The sequence below is a fragment of the Cricetulus griseus genome, chromosome 2 (genome assembly GCF_003668045.3).
Source record: "Cricetulus griseus strain 17A/GY chromosome 2, alternate assembly CriGri-PICRH-1.0, whole genome shotgun sequence".
Taxonomy (NCBI): Eukaryota; Metazoa; Chordata; class Mammalia; order Rodentia; family Cricetidae; genus Cricetulus; species Cricetulus griseus.
Window position 1 is genome coordinate 443,912,580 of NC_048595.1, and position 16,184 is coordinate 443,928,763.

Sequence of the window (16,184 nt, forward strand, 5' to 3'; positions counted from 1 at the left end):
GAAAGAGAAAAATTGGCAAACTGGTGTTAAAATTCTCAAAACAAACTTATTAGCTAATACAGGCTGTCACCATGACAACCAAACAGAGCAGAAACAAACCTTCCCCATGCAGACTCATTACAGGAAGACTTCCCAACGCCATTCCAAAGGTGTATTATTTTCCACTTTCAGTTATAATGAATTTTTTAATAAACTGATTTGAAACACAGCTGCAAAGCTGGGTTGCGGCAGGGATCTCTACACAGGCAAATGCTCTTGCGTTCAGGGCATACCTACTCTCAACTGTACATCCCAGTAGGCTCGAACATGAAGTTCGAGTGCAAGGACATCAGTGTGGCAGTGGCAGCTTTCTCCTTGACAGAGTGACAGAGAAGTATCGTTGAGACCTGTATTTGAACTGAGCCCTAGCCTGTTGTTCTGTGACTTTTCCTGAGGAGTCCCTGTTTGTATTCACCCCAGTTAGAGAGGGCCTGGACAGACCAAAGAAAGGGATCCATCCAGACCCAGCTTGGTGAGCCAGTGCGTTACTAGAGTTCCTGAGGCAACTGCATCACGAAAAGCCCACCCCAGCATGGGGTGATTCATGAGAACCTCACCAGCGTCCCCACCCTGGTCAACCTTCCAAGTCTTGTATTACCTCAAAGCCAAGTGTAACCAGGGGCAGCATTACACTCAGCCTGAGATGGGGCCAGGAGTGAGTGGGTGGCTGGAATCGGAGGGGTCTGATGACACCCTCAGATCATGTGGATGACCATCAGTGCTCTGATTCCAAGCCCACAGAGGTCCTGCCATGGAGGACTGAGTTCCCAAGCACCTGAATCAGCAGAGAGAACATCCCCCTCCTGTTTGGACCTCGTCAAATTCAGAAGAGCATGACCACACTAGTCTGAGTGCCTCCTGGCCAGGCTGCCCATGATATTTCTTTCCAAAACCGAATGAAGGAAACCCAGCACCACCACAGCAAAGTGGGACACGTAACATGCTTCCCCAGCTGCTGGGCGGTACTACCTAGATGCTAAGGAAATTCTTCCTTCCCATTACCTACCGCAGGACATGCTCTCTTGTTCCGAAAAGGCAGATGGTAAACACTTTGGGCTGAGTGTGCACCATGGCCTGTCCAACCACTCACCTCACCTCAGCCTGCTGGTGGGCGTAGCTGTGTGATGGAGTTTCACTTCCACAGGTGGGTGTGTTAGCTTCTCACAAATGTGACATGGTATCTGAGAGAAACACTGAAAAGGGAAAGGATTTGTTTTGTCACATAGTCTCAGAGGCTTGGTTCCCACACATCTGGCTCTGTTGACTCAGAGCGTCACGGTGGAAGAGAGTTGTTCACCCTGTGAGGTGAGCCTCATGGAGCCAGGAATCAGAGGGGCCAGGCAGGAAGGGGCATGGGGCAAGATACATTCTGCAAAAATACAACCTGCTTCCTTCACCTGGGCTCCACCTCTTTACAGGTCTACCTCCCTGCAGTAATACCATCAGATTATAACTCCATCAACAGATTGTTCCATTGATAAAGGCAGAGCCCTCATGGTCCAGACACCTGCAAGGCCCTATCATTGAACACTGCTTCATTTAGAACCTACAGGCTTGCCCACAGCCCAATCTCACGCATGCATTTTCTCAGTAGAGGCTCCCCTCCTCTCAGGTAGCAGTAGCTTGTGTTGAGATGACATAAACTAGCCAGCACACTGCAGCTGATGCCACTCAGCAATAGGAGGAAGGAAATGCCACCACACATAATGTGGGGACTTTGAAAGTCAGAGGCTAGGAACTGAGGCCATTCGGGGTTACACAGTCTAGAACCAGCAAAACACCCTCTGATGGTAGACCTATAACTGGTGCTGACAGGCGATTATGACAGCCAAGAAACAGGGACATTGTGGGAGCAGCTTGAGGCCCCTCTGGGGTGGCAGCACCTTGGATATGATCCAGTCAGGACTCTGCCTTATTATAAATGACTTCAGCATCAATAAAGTGATGTAAATGGTTCTATTTTGCTATGTCTCAATTTTGATCTTTATTTCTCAAATCTCATGTCACTCAGACTGATCTCCACTCACTACATAGCTGAGGATGGCTTTGAACTTCTGACTCTCCTCTATCTTCCAAGTGCTGGGATCACAGGTGTGTACCACCATATCCAGCTACAACTTAAGTTTTTAAGTCGAGAGCAGAGACAGGAGTGCAGGGAGATGGGTGATTTTGTGGCAGCAACTGTCTCAGGGTCATGTGACCTGTCCCACATTGTGGCAGTCAGCTATCGCTGTAACAAACTACTCGAGAAAAACCAACTAAAAGGAAGAAAGGTTTGTTTGGGCTCATGGTTTCTGAGGTTTCAGCCCAAGGTCACTGGGCTGTTTCTGGGCCATGGGGAGGCAGACTGTCATGGTAGGAACATGTGAAAGATCACAGCTGTTCAGCTCATGGTGTTCAGGAAACAGAGAGACCACTGGGAACATATACATAGATATAGATAATATACATATACATATATACAGATATATATATATATATATCCATATACATACACACACATATATATGTACACACACACACACACACACACACACACACACACATTTTCCCAGTGACCTCCCTCCTCCAACTAGGGCCTTACATCCTGGTAGTCCATTTGCTATAAACTCATCAGTGGGTTGATCCACTGAACCTGCCTGAGTCTTTAACACATGAACCTTTGGGGGCCTTCCAGCCACCAGGCATATCAAGTGTGGGCATTGGGACCGTGTGGCACCAGTCAGAGGTCAGAAATGAGTGGGCTGTCTATGACAAACTGCATGCACCAAGTCCTTATGGGGGACCTATTGTATGCCAGGCAGTCTCTCCTGGGCAAGAGAATACACCGGTGGACAAGGCTGACAATAAACAGAAAAAAACAAATACCTAACTTGTTGAGTTATGACACAGGCTGGCCAGGGAAATAAAGCTGAAGATAGGAAGGAGACATGGATGGAACCACCTTGCCCACGCCTCTCGGGGAAGGCTCTCGGGTAAGGGGGAATTTGGGTTGAATCCCGACAATGCAGGGAAGTGAGAGGGGAAGCCACTCTGATGACTCTGAGATAGAAAGGGTCCCAGACGGAGCAGAGCCGGGCAAGAGTGTGCCCACCTCCAGGGGACACAGGTGACAGGCTGGTAGGGTGAGTGAACTTGTAGCTGTGTGAGAAGCCCCTGTGTCCTTCCTGAATGGAGCTCTCCCTTCCTGCACTTGCTCCTCCTAGCCTGGCTCGGCCTCTGCCTTGGTAAAAGTTTGCCATCACAAGAGACAATGCTACTAGATGGGGCCCTAGGCTGAACCAGCAACGGTGAAAACACTCAGGCCCTGGCTCTCCTCAAGACAGAAAACACCAGAAGGGTCACACACCCGGGAAGGAGGCTGCCTGCCCCCCCCCCAGTCCTATGCCCTCAGCCTGCTCTCTGGAAAGGACTCTTCTTCACCCCAGGACAGCAGAACAGATGGAAATAACCCTTCATGGCTGACCCCATGACACAGGATTTGTGCACCGGACTGCAAAAATCCAGTCACAATTCATTTCAGGCACAATTGCCTGGACCAGAATTGCAATCACCCAGGACAAAGGCCATTTTCACTCAACAGTAAGTAAAAAATGTCTTCCAAGTCACAGGCCACAAAGTTGGGCAGATGTCATGTGCAGTGAGGGAAGGTGGTGTGTGTGTGTGTGTGTGTGTGTGTGTGTGTGTGTGTGTGTGTGTGTGTTGGACTTGGTTCGGCTGCAGATCCACATCCTGACAGAAATCCTGCTTCCCCATGCCAGAGAATGTGCAGGGACAAGCATAGCGTTCCTCTGGGGCCATGGAGACGGTGGCCATGCAGGGCCAATCAGAGCCTAAAGCCACTGGAGCTGCCCAAGGCACAAGCCGCACACTCGGTTGTCCTGCTCTCTTGCTGGATTGAAAAGTAATTGTATTCTCCACACAGCATTGCAGCTTGTCACCACTGAAGGAAAACATGCCAGGCTGCAGCACCACAAGGTCAGAAGGAAGAGGCTCCCCTCCTGAGGATCCGAGGCTATTTCATCAGAATGCAGGGCTGTGAGCTGACAGGCGGGAGTCACCCAGTCATGAGGACACCTCAGCATTGGTGCCTCAGAGGGTGTGTTTCCTAGGGTAATGCCTTCCTAGGAAGCACCTGAATAGAGGGCAGAGTCTCAGGTCTTGCCAAAGAGTGTGACACACATAGGCCACACCCACCAGATGTCGATAGGCGAGCCTACAGTGGCAGGTGGACCCATGAAGGCCACACACTAATGTGATGGCAGCAGTAGCTCCCCAGAGTAGGGGGATGTGGTCACTCCGTCTATCACAGCTAAGACTTGATCTTGTGCACACTCCGGTCCCCACCCCCATCAGGACAGACTGGGAAGGGTCAGAACAGGAGTGCAGTGGGGTTTCTGTAAGTAGGCACAGAGGAACCCCAGGTGGCCCAAATTCAGTGAGAGCTGTGTCCAGCAGCACAAGACATGGGGACATTGGGTACAATCTAGCTGTGAGGTGAGGCCCAGCTGGACTTCATGATCATTCCCAGAGCACCTGGACAGGCACTGGGAGGAGGACTCGCAGATTCCTTGAGATTTCCAAAGCTATGTGAGCCTGATAAGATCCAGAGGCAGCACAGGGCTGGGCAAAGCCACAGGGGACCAGCGTCACCAGGCAGGAGTCTTGCCATCCAAGGACACAGGTCACAAAGAGACCTGTGCTTGGCAGGACCAAAGTTCCACAAAGCAGCCCCCACGACATAGTGACGCCTCCCTCCTTCCTTTCTTAGGCCATCTCTCGTCTTTCCTGTGGCCCACTCAGGCTGGCACACAGCTTTCCCTTAATGCCTAGTGTCGTCAGCTTCACAAGGAACTGATGGGTGGTTCCTGAAGCCCACTCGCCTCCCTTCACATGGTGGAACAAAGCCTGGCCTGTGACTTAGGACGGAAAGACCTTACATTAGCACTTGTGGGGTGTTTTCATACCTGGGTGGAAACAGGAATCTGGGGGACACTGGGATGATTGTGCACTCATTGTGAGCAAAGCCCCTAGAAGGCAGGTGCTCTGATCAGCCCACCACCAGCTCACCAGACTGGTGGACAGGGCTGTCCATCACATAGGAAGCGAGACACCCCTGTCCTGTGGCACTCGGCTTCTGGGTCTAGGGCATGTGGCCCTACAGTTTCCTCCCTGGGTCACGTCAGCGTCTTGTTTGTCTGTTTGAGAATTTCATGAAGGTTTTGATCAAATCCACCCCATTCCCTTCCCTAAAATCCTCACATATTCCCCTGTCCATTTTTTCATTGCAAATTGCCAAGCTTTTGCTGTAAAACACCCACTGAGCCCAGTTTCTACTGCTTCTATGTCCATAGTGTAGGACTGTTTACTGAGCATGGGCAGCCTCTTGGGGTCTGCATCCTTGAAAAAAGCTGACTCTCCCTCACGCGCTACATGCCAACATCTTAATCCACAAAGTGGTAAGACTGCTGTGTCCCTCCGGCAGTTGGGTTTGAACCAGTGTTCAAAACTGTAGGAGGCACAAGGTCCTTGTGCTCACAGATAAGCACTAGGGAACCTGGAGTGTGAGACACACGGGGCTGGGCCTTCAAAGGAAGGGACGCATAACCTGTTACACATCAGAAGGCTGGGAGCAGACGTGGTTAATAGCCTGGTGACCTTTACACTATCCATGTAGCCAGGGACCACGCTGGATCCTCCCAGACCCTTATCTTAAGCCTGTTTGACTTATTCAATCTATAGAAGCCATCTTTATGAAAGGTGTCACATGGACTCCAGTGTTCGAGACATAGCTTTCACGGTGGAGGGGGTGATCAGAGACGCGGTATGTGTCTGTCACTAAAGCAGGTGACCTCCAGAATCTTCAAAATAATGTCCCCAAGGAAGCAACAGGAGTAAGGTAAACATAAAGTGAAATATCAACAGAAATAGAAAAAATGAAAAAAACAAACTATGCAGATAATAAACCCTCTTATGCCCAAGTAGGAGGGAGGAGCTGCTGTCCTTCAGGTGATTGCCCGGGCTCCAGAAGCTGCTGACACAGAGTGAATGGTGTGTGCCCTGTGCTGCCTCAGTGGAAAGGGCAAGGGGTCCCCACCTGAGGTCAGGGAGCAGTGGACTCCAGCATATAGGTCTTGGATGTCAGAGGCAAAGACTGGCCGTGTTTGCTGAGTCAGTGTCATGCTGACTCAGTGAATATTAACACGACTAGACTGAGAACTGCCAGGAGGGCAGGAATGCACACTCCTAGAGTTTCCAGAGAGACTTTGGGGGACCTGCCCCGAGTGTGAATGGCACCACCCCACAGGCTGGAAGCCAGGAGGGGTTGAAAGGGGGAGAGAGGAGGGAACCCCATAGTGCAGGCCTTTGCGTTCTCTGTGTCCTGGGTACACAGTGTAAACGGCTCACTCTGCCAGGCCCTCTCAACCACCATAGCCTGAAGCCTCTGAAACCATGAACCAAGGTAAACCTGTCCTCCTCTTAACATCACTTCTCTATTTGCCACAATGGTGGGAAACTGACCAGCAGTCAACTTTTCCAGAGATGAACGCCAAAGAGTGTGTCCAGGCCTGTGAGACAGTTCTGGCTAAACCAGAAGGTAAGTGACAGGGCAGCTTTCTCCAAACCCTGCTTGGGCCTCACCACAGAAGATGCTGGGGTACCAGAGGCAGGAAGGCCAGAGTCTCCAGCTGGAAAAAAAAAATGAACAGCATGGTTCTCATATGTTTCCAGGGGCTACTGCACCACATTGTAAGTCGGCAGCCCATGGTGGCATCGTTTATTCCAGTGACTTTGCCGATATCCCAAGATTTCAGCCCTGCTCCCACCGCCACTCTCTTCCCAGCTCAAGGAACTGCCCGGTGCCTGGCACTAGTCTGGCTCTGGGTGAAGAGTTTCCATTGTGGCCAGCAGGGTTCTGAGAGACTCTGCACAGGCCTCATGACTTTTTGCAAAGTTGATGTTCTGGGGTACAGGGTGGTACAGAACCAGGGGACAGAGATGTCTAGTGGCCTCAGGATTGGTTACTGTGTAAAACAGGATTGGAGACACCTGCTGTGGGCTTTTGTGTCCCTGAGGCGAGGTCAGCTTGGTTCACGCAGACACAAAGTGGCCCTGAAGTACCTGCAGTGTTTAGAAGAGGAGCTTAATTGGGAATGAACATCCACATCACTAGTTGCCTTCTGGGAAAATCAGCTTCAGAAATGAAAAGAAAAGAAAACCAGGAGGCCAACAGGGCCTAGAAAGATCCACCTCGGGACAAAATGTGAGCACTTTCTGCAAGGACCTGAAGGAGACAATTCTCGGCATTTAAAGCAAATTGTGCTGATGGCTGATATTTCCTGAAAGATCCAGGCTGTTGAGACACAGAGGATGAATCTAGCAGCTGGCACAGGCTCCCTCGGGGCTCATCTGAGGGACAAGGAACAGCCCCAGGCGCACTGCCAGAGCTCTGAGGGAAAATTCCTGTCCTCGGGGGAACCAAGGAGGGGAGTGCAGTGTATGCTCTGAAAAGCAGAGAGCGAATCAGATGCCCATGAAGAGGAGAGTCCCCCCCCCCCATCCCTGGAATCTCAGGGAGGGCAGAGGCCGAGGGGGCTGGTGGTGAAGCTCCCGATTCTACAGGACAAATTCATCAGAAACCTGCCGGGCTCCAAGAACACGGGTTGGTACAGCGAGGTATCTACCTACATGCACACTCTGGGAGGGGAGACTCCACTGCTGAAAATGGAGGCCAGGCCCTCAATGCTCACAGGGGGAGCCCCAAACTTCAAAACCTCACTACAGTCAGAAAAGGGAATTGTCACATGTCACTTCTCCAGCCTGCACCAAGAAGAAAGGACGCCCATCTGATCGTCAATGCAGAGGCTGTGCCCTGCAGAGAGTAAGGATGGCCTCTCGGATCACAGGATACAGGAGCCTCCAGGCCACAGGGGAAGAGATGGACACCTGCCGGACATGGGCCGTGTTCCTTCAGTCCTGGCCATGATGTTTCGAAAACTCTGGGTTGAGACCTGCACAGCTTTGGAAAGAGATGGCTGAGCCTGGTGGAGATGCCCACTGAGGAGGATTCTGCTGTGCCTTGTGGTCCTCGTGCTGCGTTGGGGGCTTTGTTAGAGAACCTACAGGACAGACAGACAGCAAACAGCAGGGGCACACAGGTAGACATGGGGTTGGAGTCGAGGAGAGATTGACGGCTCCTCCCAGGGTAAAGCCTAGAACCAAGAGCCTCTATTGGTCCCCAGATGCAGTGTAGAGGCTGTACCACAGCGGGTCATAACCTCTGCCTTTCTGATGCCCGTGGTCCCTGCAGCCTTGGAATCCATGGCCCAGGTCACCTTACTCCAACTGTCCCATAGGGGGCACCACTGGCCATTTCTCCACACCTCCATGTCTGACATCAGAGGGTCCCATGGGGCTGTGGGACAGACTCCAGGTAGATTCTGTCTGTTCCCCTATTCTAGAAAGGGAGGCAGACATGGCCTATGTGAGTCCCCATTTAGGGTGTCCCCAGCCTTAAATCTCCCCCATAGAGACATTCGTCCACACCTAGCATTGTCCCTGCACTCTGATCCCAGATGGGAGTCACCTCCAAGTAACAGTGAGCATGCAGTGAGCCCCTGCTGAACTCTGGATCTACAACAAGAGACACCTTTCCTCTTGCTGAAATGAGTCTGAGGACGTCTTTAGTGTTATTGCTATTAAGTGATTATTCTCTGACTCAAGCAGAAACAGCTTGCTGTAACTGCAGGAAAATGCATTATGAGCAGTGTGTTTAACTTAAATAACTGGCGTGTTTGCCACCTGAGTTCCCCCACTTACAGGCAATGGAGCTACAGGATCTTTTTTTTATTACTAATAAATTCACCAAAACCTCCAGAATCACAGCCAGGATTTTGCCTTCGAAAACAAATTTGATTTTTTTCTTTCATTTTTATGGCAGTTACACAAGTGACACACAGTGTCTCGAATGGAGACAGGGAACCTGGCATGCAGGACAGGGCTCTACGGGCATGCATCACACACACGTGGATCTGTCACTAAAGTGGCATGTCTTATTTGATGTCCAGATGTTCTGAGTGTTGTTACTACAGAGGGTCCCGCTGACCTCAGAGTTCCATCTCTGCCCGCCGATGAACCAATAATGGGTAGAGTACCTCTTACTCTGCTCCATGCTGTTGAAGTGACCTGGGAAGATTGCACATGCACACTTTGAGGCAGGTCGGAACCCAAACTCCAAGGACAGTGTTCCTAACTGCAGCTCATCTCAAGGGAGTCTTGAGTGAACTGTGCCTTCTCCTGCCCTCACTGGTGAGGACAGCAAGGCACTAGCAATGTCCTCTTTGGCTTGTTTGTGCCTTGGCTGGGTAACATGTTCTGTAGTTCCACGGCTCTCATTTGGACAGGATGCGTATCTGTCCTTTCTGTAAGATGGATGATGGCTTCTTCATAGGCCAAACAAAATGAGCCTGTGGGCCTTGTCCCACAGTGAGCTGGGGTGGCTGCCATCTGCACTGCCCACTGTGTTAGTGGCACCATTCTGAGTTCTCCTCCTGAAGCACTGTTTGCCTATTTACCTAGGCTTGACTAGCCGACTGCTTCCAAATGTTTAAAGTTCAATATTTGGTGACAAAAACAACTTAAAATAGAGGGGTTTAGTTTGGTCTGAGGCTGCAGTCCATACGGTGTGGAAGGAGCAGGAGGCGGCTGATTCCGTGGCATCCACAGTCAGGAAGCAGAGAGATGGGTGCTGGAGCTCAGCTCCCTTTCTCCTTCTTGTCCAGTTGAGACCCCATCCCAAGGGATGGTGCCACCACAGCGGGTGGGACATCCCTCCTCATTGAACCCAACCAGAAAATCCTTCACAGGCATCCCAGAGCCTCACTTCCCAGGTGACTTTAGAGTTCATCAAGAGTCCATGTTCTGAGGAAGACCCTGTTTGTCCAGCGTCAGGTCGTGACCTTGTTCATCTCCTTATGTCTGTGTGATCGAGGACTCTGTTTCTCGCTGGCCATAAGCTAGGGCTGCCCTTCACCTCAAGTTCCTGACACATGCCCCTGAGGTATGCTGGCAGCTCACAGCATGGCTCCAATTAGGTCAGCAGGAGAGGAGCATGGGCCTCTGATGTATTCTTTAATATATTATCTTAAAAGTGCTGTTTCAGAGAGAGAGAGAGAGAGAGACAGAGAGAGAGAGAGAGACAGAGACAGAGACAGAGACAGAGACAGAGACAGACTTAAAAGATACAGACAAGCCATAGGGGCTGGACAGATGGCTCAGCAGTTAAGAGCTTTTGTAGCTCTCGCAGAGGACCTAACCTATGTCAGGCAGCCTTGAGCAACTCCAGCTCCAAGAATCTGATGCCTCTGGCCTCCAAAGACACCTGGACTCATGAGCACACACTCTTACAAACATCCACTCATTTAAAAATAAGATATATTTATTTATTATGTATATACGTATCTGAGTGCATGTATGTGCACCATGTGTGTGCACATTCTTGAGGAGGTCAGAAGATCCCCTGGAACTCGAGTTATAAGCAGTGAAAAGCCACCCAATGTGAGCATTGGGTACTGAACCTAGATTCTCTACAAGAACAGCATGTGTTCTTAACCACTGAGCTACCTCTGCAGCTCTCAGAATTAAAAATAGAATGAATTTTCAGAAAGATGCCAGTGAGGGTTCACAAACTCAGGTTTCACAGTGACGATACACAAAGTCAGGGTTCACAGTAAGGGTACACAAACTCAGGGTTAACAGTGAGGGTTCACAAACTCAGGTTTCACAGTGAGGGCACACAAACTCAGGTTTCACAGTGAGAGTTCAAAATAGTCATCATAAATTATAAATATGTTCAAATAACCAAAGAAAGCCTTGATTAAATTAGAAAATACAGATTTGAAGATGGTGTCTCATCAAGTAGATAATATCAATAAAAAGAGTTTTTAAAATTACACTGGACGGTTAATTTAAATGACTCAGTCGGCCAAGCATTCAACTTGCAAGTGTGAGGCACTGAGTTTGGTCCTCAGAGCACATGTTAAACTGGACACAATGGCTCACATTTAATCCCAACAGAGGCAAGGAGGGTGGATCCCTGAAGCTCACAGGCCAGCTAGCCTAGCCTACCTGATGACTTTCCAGGCTGGTGAGAGGCGGTCTCTAAAGTCAGTGGCTAATGCCTGAGAAACATCTGAGATTGTCCTCTGACATCCACAAGCACACATACAGGAGCACCCACCCCAGGATAGCCTCTGACCGACAGAAGCATGTGCACCTTTCCATCCCCAACAAACATGTGTACCCACCCACCCAGGTTGTTCTCTGACTGACACAAGCATAAATACATGTGCGCCCATCCGCACACAGACATATGCACGCACCTATGGAAGCTCACCTATTAGTGGGGGAAAGGGTAAAGAAAGAATGGAAGAATGGAAGAATGGAAGAATTAGGCCTGAAAACAAATACTATGAAATCTGAAGAACAAAGTAAACATGAGAAGGGTCAAGGTAAAAGAGTTGAGGGCCCGTGAAGTGTTGGGTATCTGGATAATGGGGTGGGGGCAACAGGAAAATGTTTGAAGAAATAACTGTCGGAAGCTTCTCAAATGTGTCAGAGAACACCTATCTACATCCCAGCAGCAGTCACGTGGGGCAAATAGGCTGTGGTTGACTGCCCATGGTTGTCCTGGAAAGTGCCTGTAGCTGGAACTATGTTTCCACAAGGAGATTTTCCTGTGGTAGAGCAAGGAGAATGGAAGTCACCCAAAGGTGACGTCATCTCAGGCAGCAGCCCAGCCCAGGGGTGCTGAGTGTCAGCCTGCAATTGCCCTGAAATTCTGATCACCTGGAGGAGAGATCACAACTGCCCAGTTCCTGCTACCACAGGGCCAGGCTCATCCTGGCTCCACTGACCCTGTTCATAAAGGTTGGCGGAGTCTTTTTTGGGCCTGCAGATGTCCTGGGGATCACAAATAGCAGGACAAAAGCTTGACATCTCTTCTGCCATTTTACACCTATCTGCTTAGGTTCGGGGGGGGGGGAGGGCAGGGTGCTGCTCAGCTCTGCACACAGATACATTAAACACGCAGGGAGTGTTCATGCCAGGGCAGCAATCCTCCAACTCAAGGCTGAAGACAACAGGTGGTCCTGTCGCAGCCCCACCTCCCACCCTCAGCCTGCCCGTGCCACCTGGCATTGGTCCTCAGCTTTCTGCGGACACAGTCAGTCACCTTTTCCCTGCCCGAGGTTTATCTGGGCTCCAGCACACCACACAGGGCACACTCAGTTTCTGCAGCTGGCGTCACCACATGGCTACCTGTGAGGCAAGGATGGAGGGCAGGCTTAGTGAGTGGCTCTTTGCTCCTGTGTCTACTCTGCTGGCCTTCAAAAACCTGAATTCTGGGATAAAAGTACCAAGATGCAAGAAGACCGTGCGCAAGTTAATGAGTGTGAAGCCTTTGGGAAGCTGCAGCGGCATACCTGTGCCACTGAGCTCCTGGGAAGCACCGGGGAGCCGGACTGTGTTCTAGAAGGGCTTGAGAGGCTGTCATGGAACCCTTGAGTGGGTGGGACATTTCCTGCAGAGGAAGTCAGCAAGTAGCTGGGTGACATGGAAGGGTCCCTGAGGCTGGACACCTGCCACCCTTCCATAGCCAAGTTTCTCCTTATGGAAGTCCCCAAGAGCAGCCTGCTACTCTCAGGACAAACTCACACTGCTTGGACTGGCCTGAGAAGAGTCTGAGCTGCCCACTAACTTTTCCCTTCTGTGAATTCACAGACCGTGACACTGAACTCCTGGCTTCTGTGTTCACCAGGCCTGTTACTGCAGGCCCAGCCCCCTCCTCCCACTCAGAACCGGAAAGCACTCGTCCAGATCTGTCTGCTGAGTGGCGTGCTCACAGCCGGCTGCTTGCATCAGTAGCCATCAAATCCACATGCCTCCGAGTCTCCCTTCTCTCCCCCTCTCCCTCTCCCTCTAACCCCTGCCACTGTCTCACTAGTGAGCCTGGGACATAGTCTGTATCAACCCTAACTTGAGGGAGGTGAGCCATTGCTGTGAAGCTTCATCCTCCAGGAGTTCTGTGGCCTTCCTTTCCCACACACTCCAGGCCTTCCTATCTCCATCCTGCCCGAAATCTCTGCAAAACCAATAACTGTCTCCAAAAAACACATTCAGAAAAAAAACAATATGGCTTCCATTGTAAGCCTGTCTATTTAACCATCCATCTTCTATGTAAGAGCTATCTATTTAAATATCTATCCTATCTATCTATTAGTTCTTTGGAGGTTGAGACTTGCTTTGTACCCCAGGCTGGCCCGAAGGTCTCCACACTCCCACATCAGTCTCTTGAATGCTTCACTCACAGGGGTACGCCAACAGCCGGATTCACTTCTAAACTCAGCAACTATGAGAACAATAGCCTCTTGCTGCACACGAAGGGTCCAGGAATGGAGGAGACTGTCAGAACGTTCACAGGCAATGGCCCATCACACCCAAGTTAGGGGCGCTGCAGTCTATATCCCAGGCTCTCCAGCAAACCAGTGCCTTGTGTCAGTGGGGGTGGGGGTGGGGGTGGGAGACACCAGGTGTCATGTGGATTTGATGGCTCCTGATGCAAATATCCACCGGTGAGGCACCACTCAACGCCATATCTAGATGTGAACTTGTGTTTTATCTGAGCCAAAGAGCATCAGATCTGGGGTGATATGGGGACCGGCCTCACCACTGGAGGATGCCGGCCCATGTGCCAGAAGCCAAATGACAAGCTGTTTGCTCTATCACAGTTTAGAACAAAGGAACTAGCCCACCTCATCCAAGTTGGGCATGCTGCAGACTATGTGCCGGGCTCCCCAGCAAGCTGGAGTTGAAAGACTGAAAAACATTTTTTTCTTCTCTTTTCAACAAAGGGGATAGACCCCAGGACCCCAAGCATGGTTGGCAAGAACTCTATCACCAAGCTACATGTCAACTTCAAAGATCTTTGAATCTGGGTGAAAGGTTAATCATTTTATTCTCTCTACTTTTCTAAATATTTAAGAAAAGGTTCTATGCTGGAGAGAAGGAAAACAAAATATATATTACTTATCTCTACACATATAAATGTATGTATGAACAGAATATTGACTTACAGAATATTCTCTAATTGTGTCTCCATTTCTTGGCCAATGTCAAACGAGGACTATTCTTTGTCTTTTAAATTATAAGGAATTTTGTTTTCAATACTGACTTATCTTTTGCAACAAATTACAGGGTAGTTAACAAAACATTTGAATTCTGTGATCCTCCAAGAGGACTTTGGCATGAAACCATTTTTTTTCCATCAGTTATATGCCTCTTCTTTTTAATGCTCAGAGCAACCAACATAGATGTGTTTTCAAAATATATGACAGGCTTTAATAATAAGGGCTTTTGCTTGACAATGTAAACACACACACACACACACACACACACACAGAGAGAGAGAGAGAGAGAGAGAGAGAGCTTTAAATAGCTAATTATGTGAGTTTTTATCAATGACAAATTAAATCCAAGTTTTATTGGAAATTCTGTCACTAGCATTTCTGGTAATAAGTTGATTCCATGTCTCTATAAAGAAAAAAAACAAAGTGTTTATGTTATTTTTTTTCTTAAAATGAAAGAAAAAAAATAAACAGGCCCCAACAATACACAAGTGAGAGACAAGTTTCAACGAGAGTAGATTGAATTCAGCCAACTGTGGCTTCGAGTTCAAAAAACCAAAGGGTGAAGCTGACTGTGATTGTTCAACCCCTGTGATGTAATTCTGGAAACCATCCATGTTTGATGCAGACATCAAAAAAGTACTTACAGTAGACGTGGCTTCAAACAGCTCATCCTGGTGACCTTTGAAGATGCTTCACATTGCTGAATCAGGGGCATTTAGGCTGAACACCTAATCAGGCAGGGATGGGGAGAGGCCATTCCATAGTGAGAGAGGGCTTAGCATCATCTGGCTGGCTTCAGGGTGAGTGCAGGTTCCAGAGGGCAGCTCAGTAGATGGACAGGGGGGGATGGAGGCTCAGACGCAGCTCCCGGCAGGCAGGAAGGACAGGCTGGAGATAGGGGAGGCAAGTGGGCTCTAACCTCTGTGTGCCAAAATACCGCTGCTCCACTGTAGGGTGCTGTGCTGTGTGCCAGGGGCCAGTTGTTGTAGCCCTGGCCCTGGCCCTGGCCCTGAGTACACAGGAGGAAACACCTTTAAGGAGAACAAATGGCCAGTGTCACAGGATACTCCTTAAGCCCAGAACTTCCTGTCCTCCGCTCATGATGCTAAGGGGTGGTCGACCAGAGCTGGATTCAAAGACGGCATGCCAGTGGCCTCCTGGCTGTGCCCTTAGTCAAAAGCACATGGGCTATGGTCTAGAGTTCTGATGTCATCTTTGCATGACATCCTGGACTCTAAGATCCTGTTCTAGGCCACAGACGAGACCTGTCACCTGCCCTCCCAGGTTCTGTGCAGGACAGGAGGGCAAGAAGGCATTGGACTCTAACAAGGTCTAGTAGGAACCTGTAATGAGATCTTACATTGTGGGGCAAACCCCAGGCAACAGACAGGCTGGGAATCTGGAATCCAGCCCGGACTGGAGACGCCTGCCGCCACACAAGTGGTTCCAGAGTAGGGAAGAGGGAGGGAATCCAAGGCTTCTGAGGCTCTCGGCCCCTTCCTCTACCTGCCCCCTCTGAGAACAGCCCATCACCCAGCCTCCAGTGAGCAAGCAGTAAGCACCCCTTCCTGCTGGGAGGCCCAAAGACTTGAGGCCTCCTCTGGCTTCAAGTTAACTCCAGGACCAAGACGGCACAAGTCAGAGCTGCAGTGGGAGGGAGGAGGCCCTACGGCTTCCAGTCAGGCCCAAACACAGTGACAGGCCCCGTGCAGCTTAGTGCACACAGACCCTTGTAGGGAGACACTGTAACCAGGCCTCCTAAGGGCTGGCTACACCTTGTCTCGCTGTAGTCCCTTCCACGTCCCACCTGTCGGCAATGTCTGGACTGACTGGATTAGTTGCTTTTCTTGTTTTGTGATAAAATACTCAGTTAAATAAAGTAAGTTAGAAAAGGGTCTATTCTGGCCCACAGTTTGAGTACAGGCTATCCTGGTAGGGATGGCGTGCTGGCAACAGCTT

The 16,184-nt window shown here is 50.0% G+C and overlaps 1 long non-coding RNA gene across 1 annotated transcript; it reads right to left on the reverse strand.

The window, feature by feature from the left end:
- Positions 1-14,098: 14,098 nt before the first annotated feature.
- LOC118238434 lies at positions 14,099-15,700 on the reverse strand. Its single transcript, XR_004768748.1, has 2 exons — positions 14,870-15,700; positions 14,099-14,628 (listed from the first exon to the last, which is right to left on the reverse strand). It is a non-coding gene; the product is annotated as an uncharacterized LOC118238434 (long non-coding RNA).
- Between the last annotated feature and the right edge of the window lie 484 nt (positions 15,701-16,184).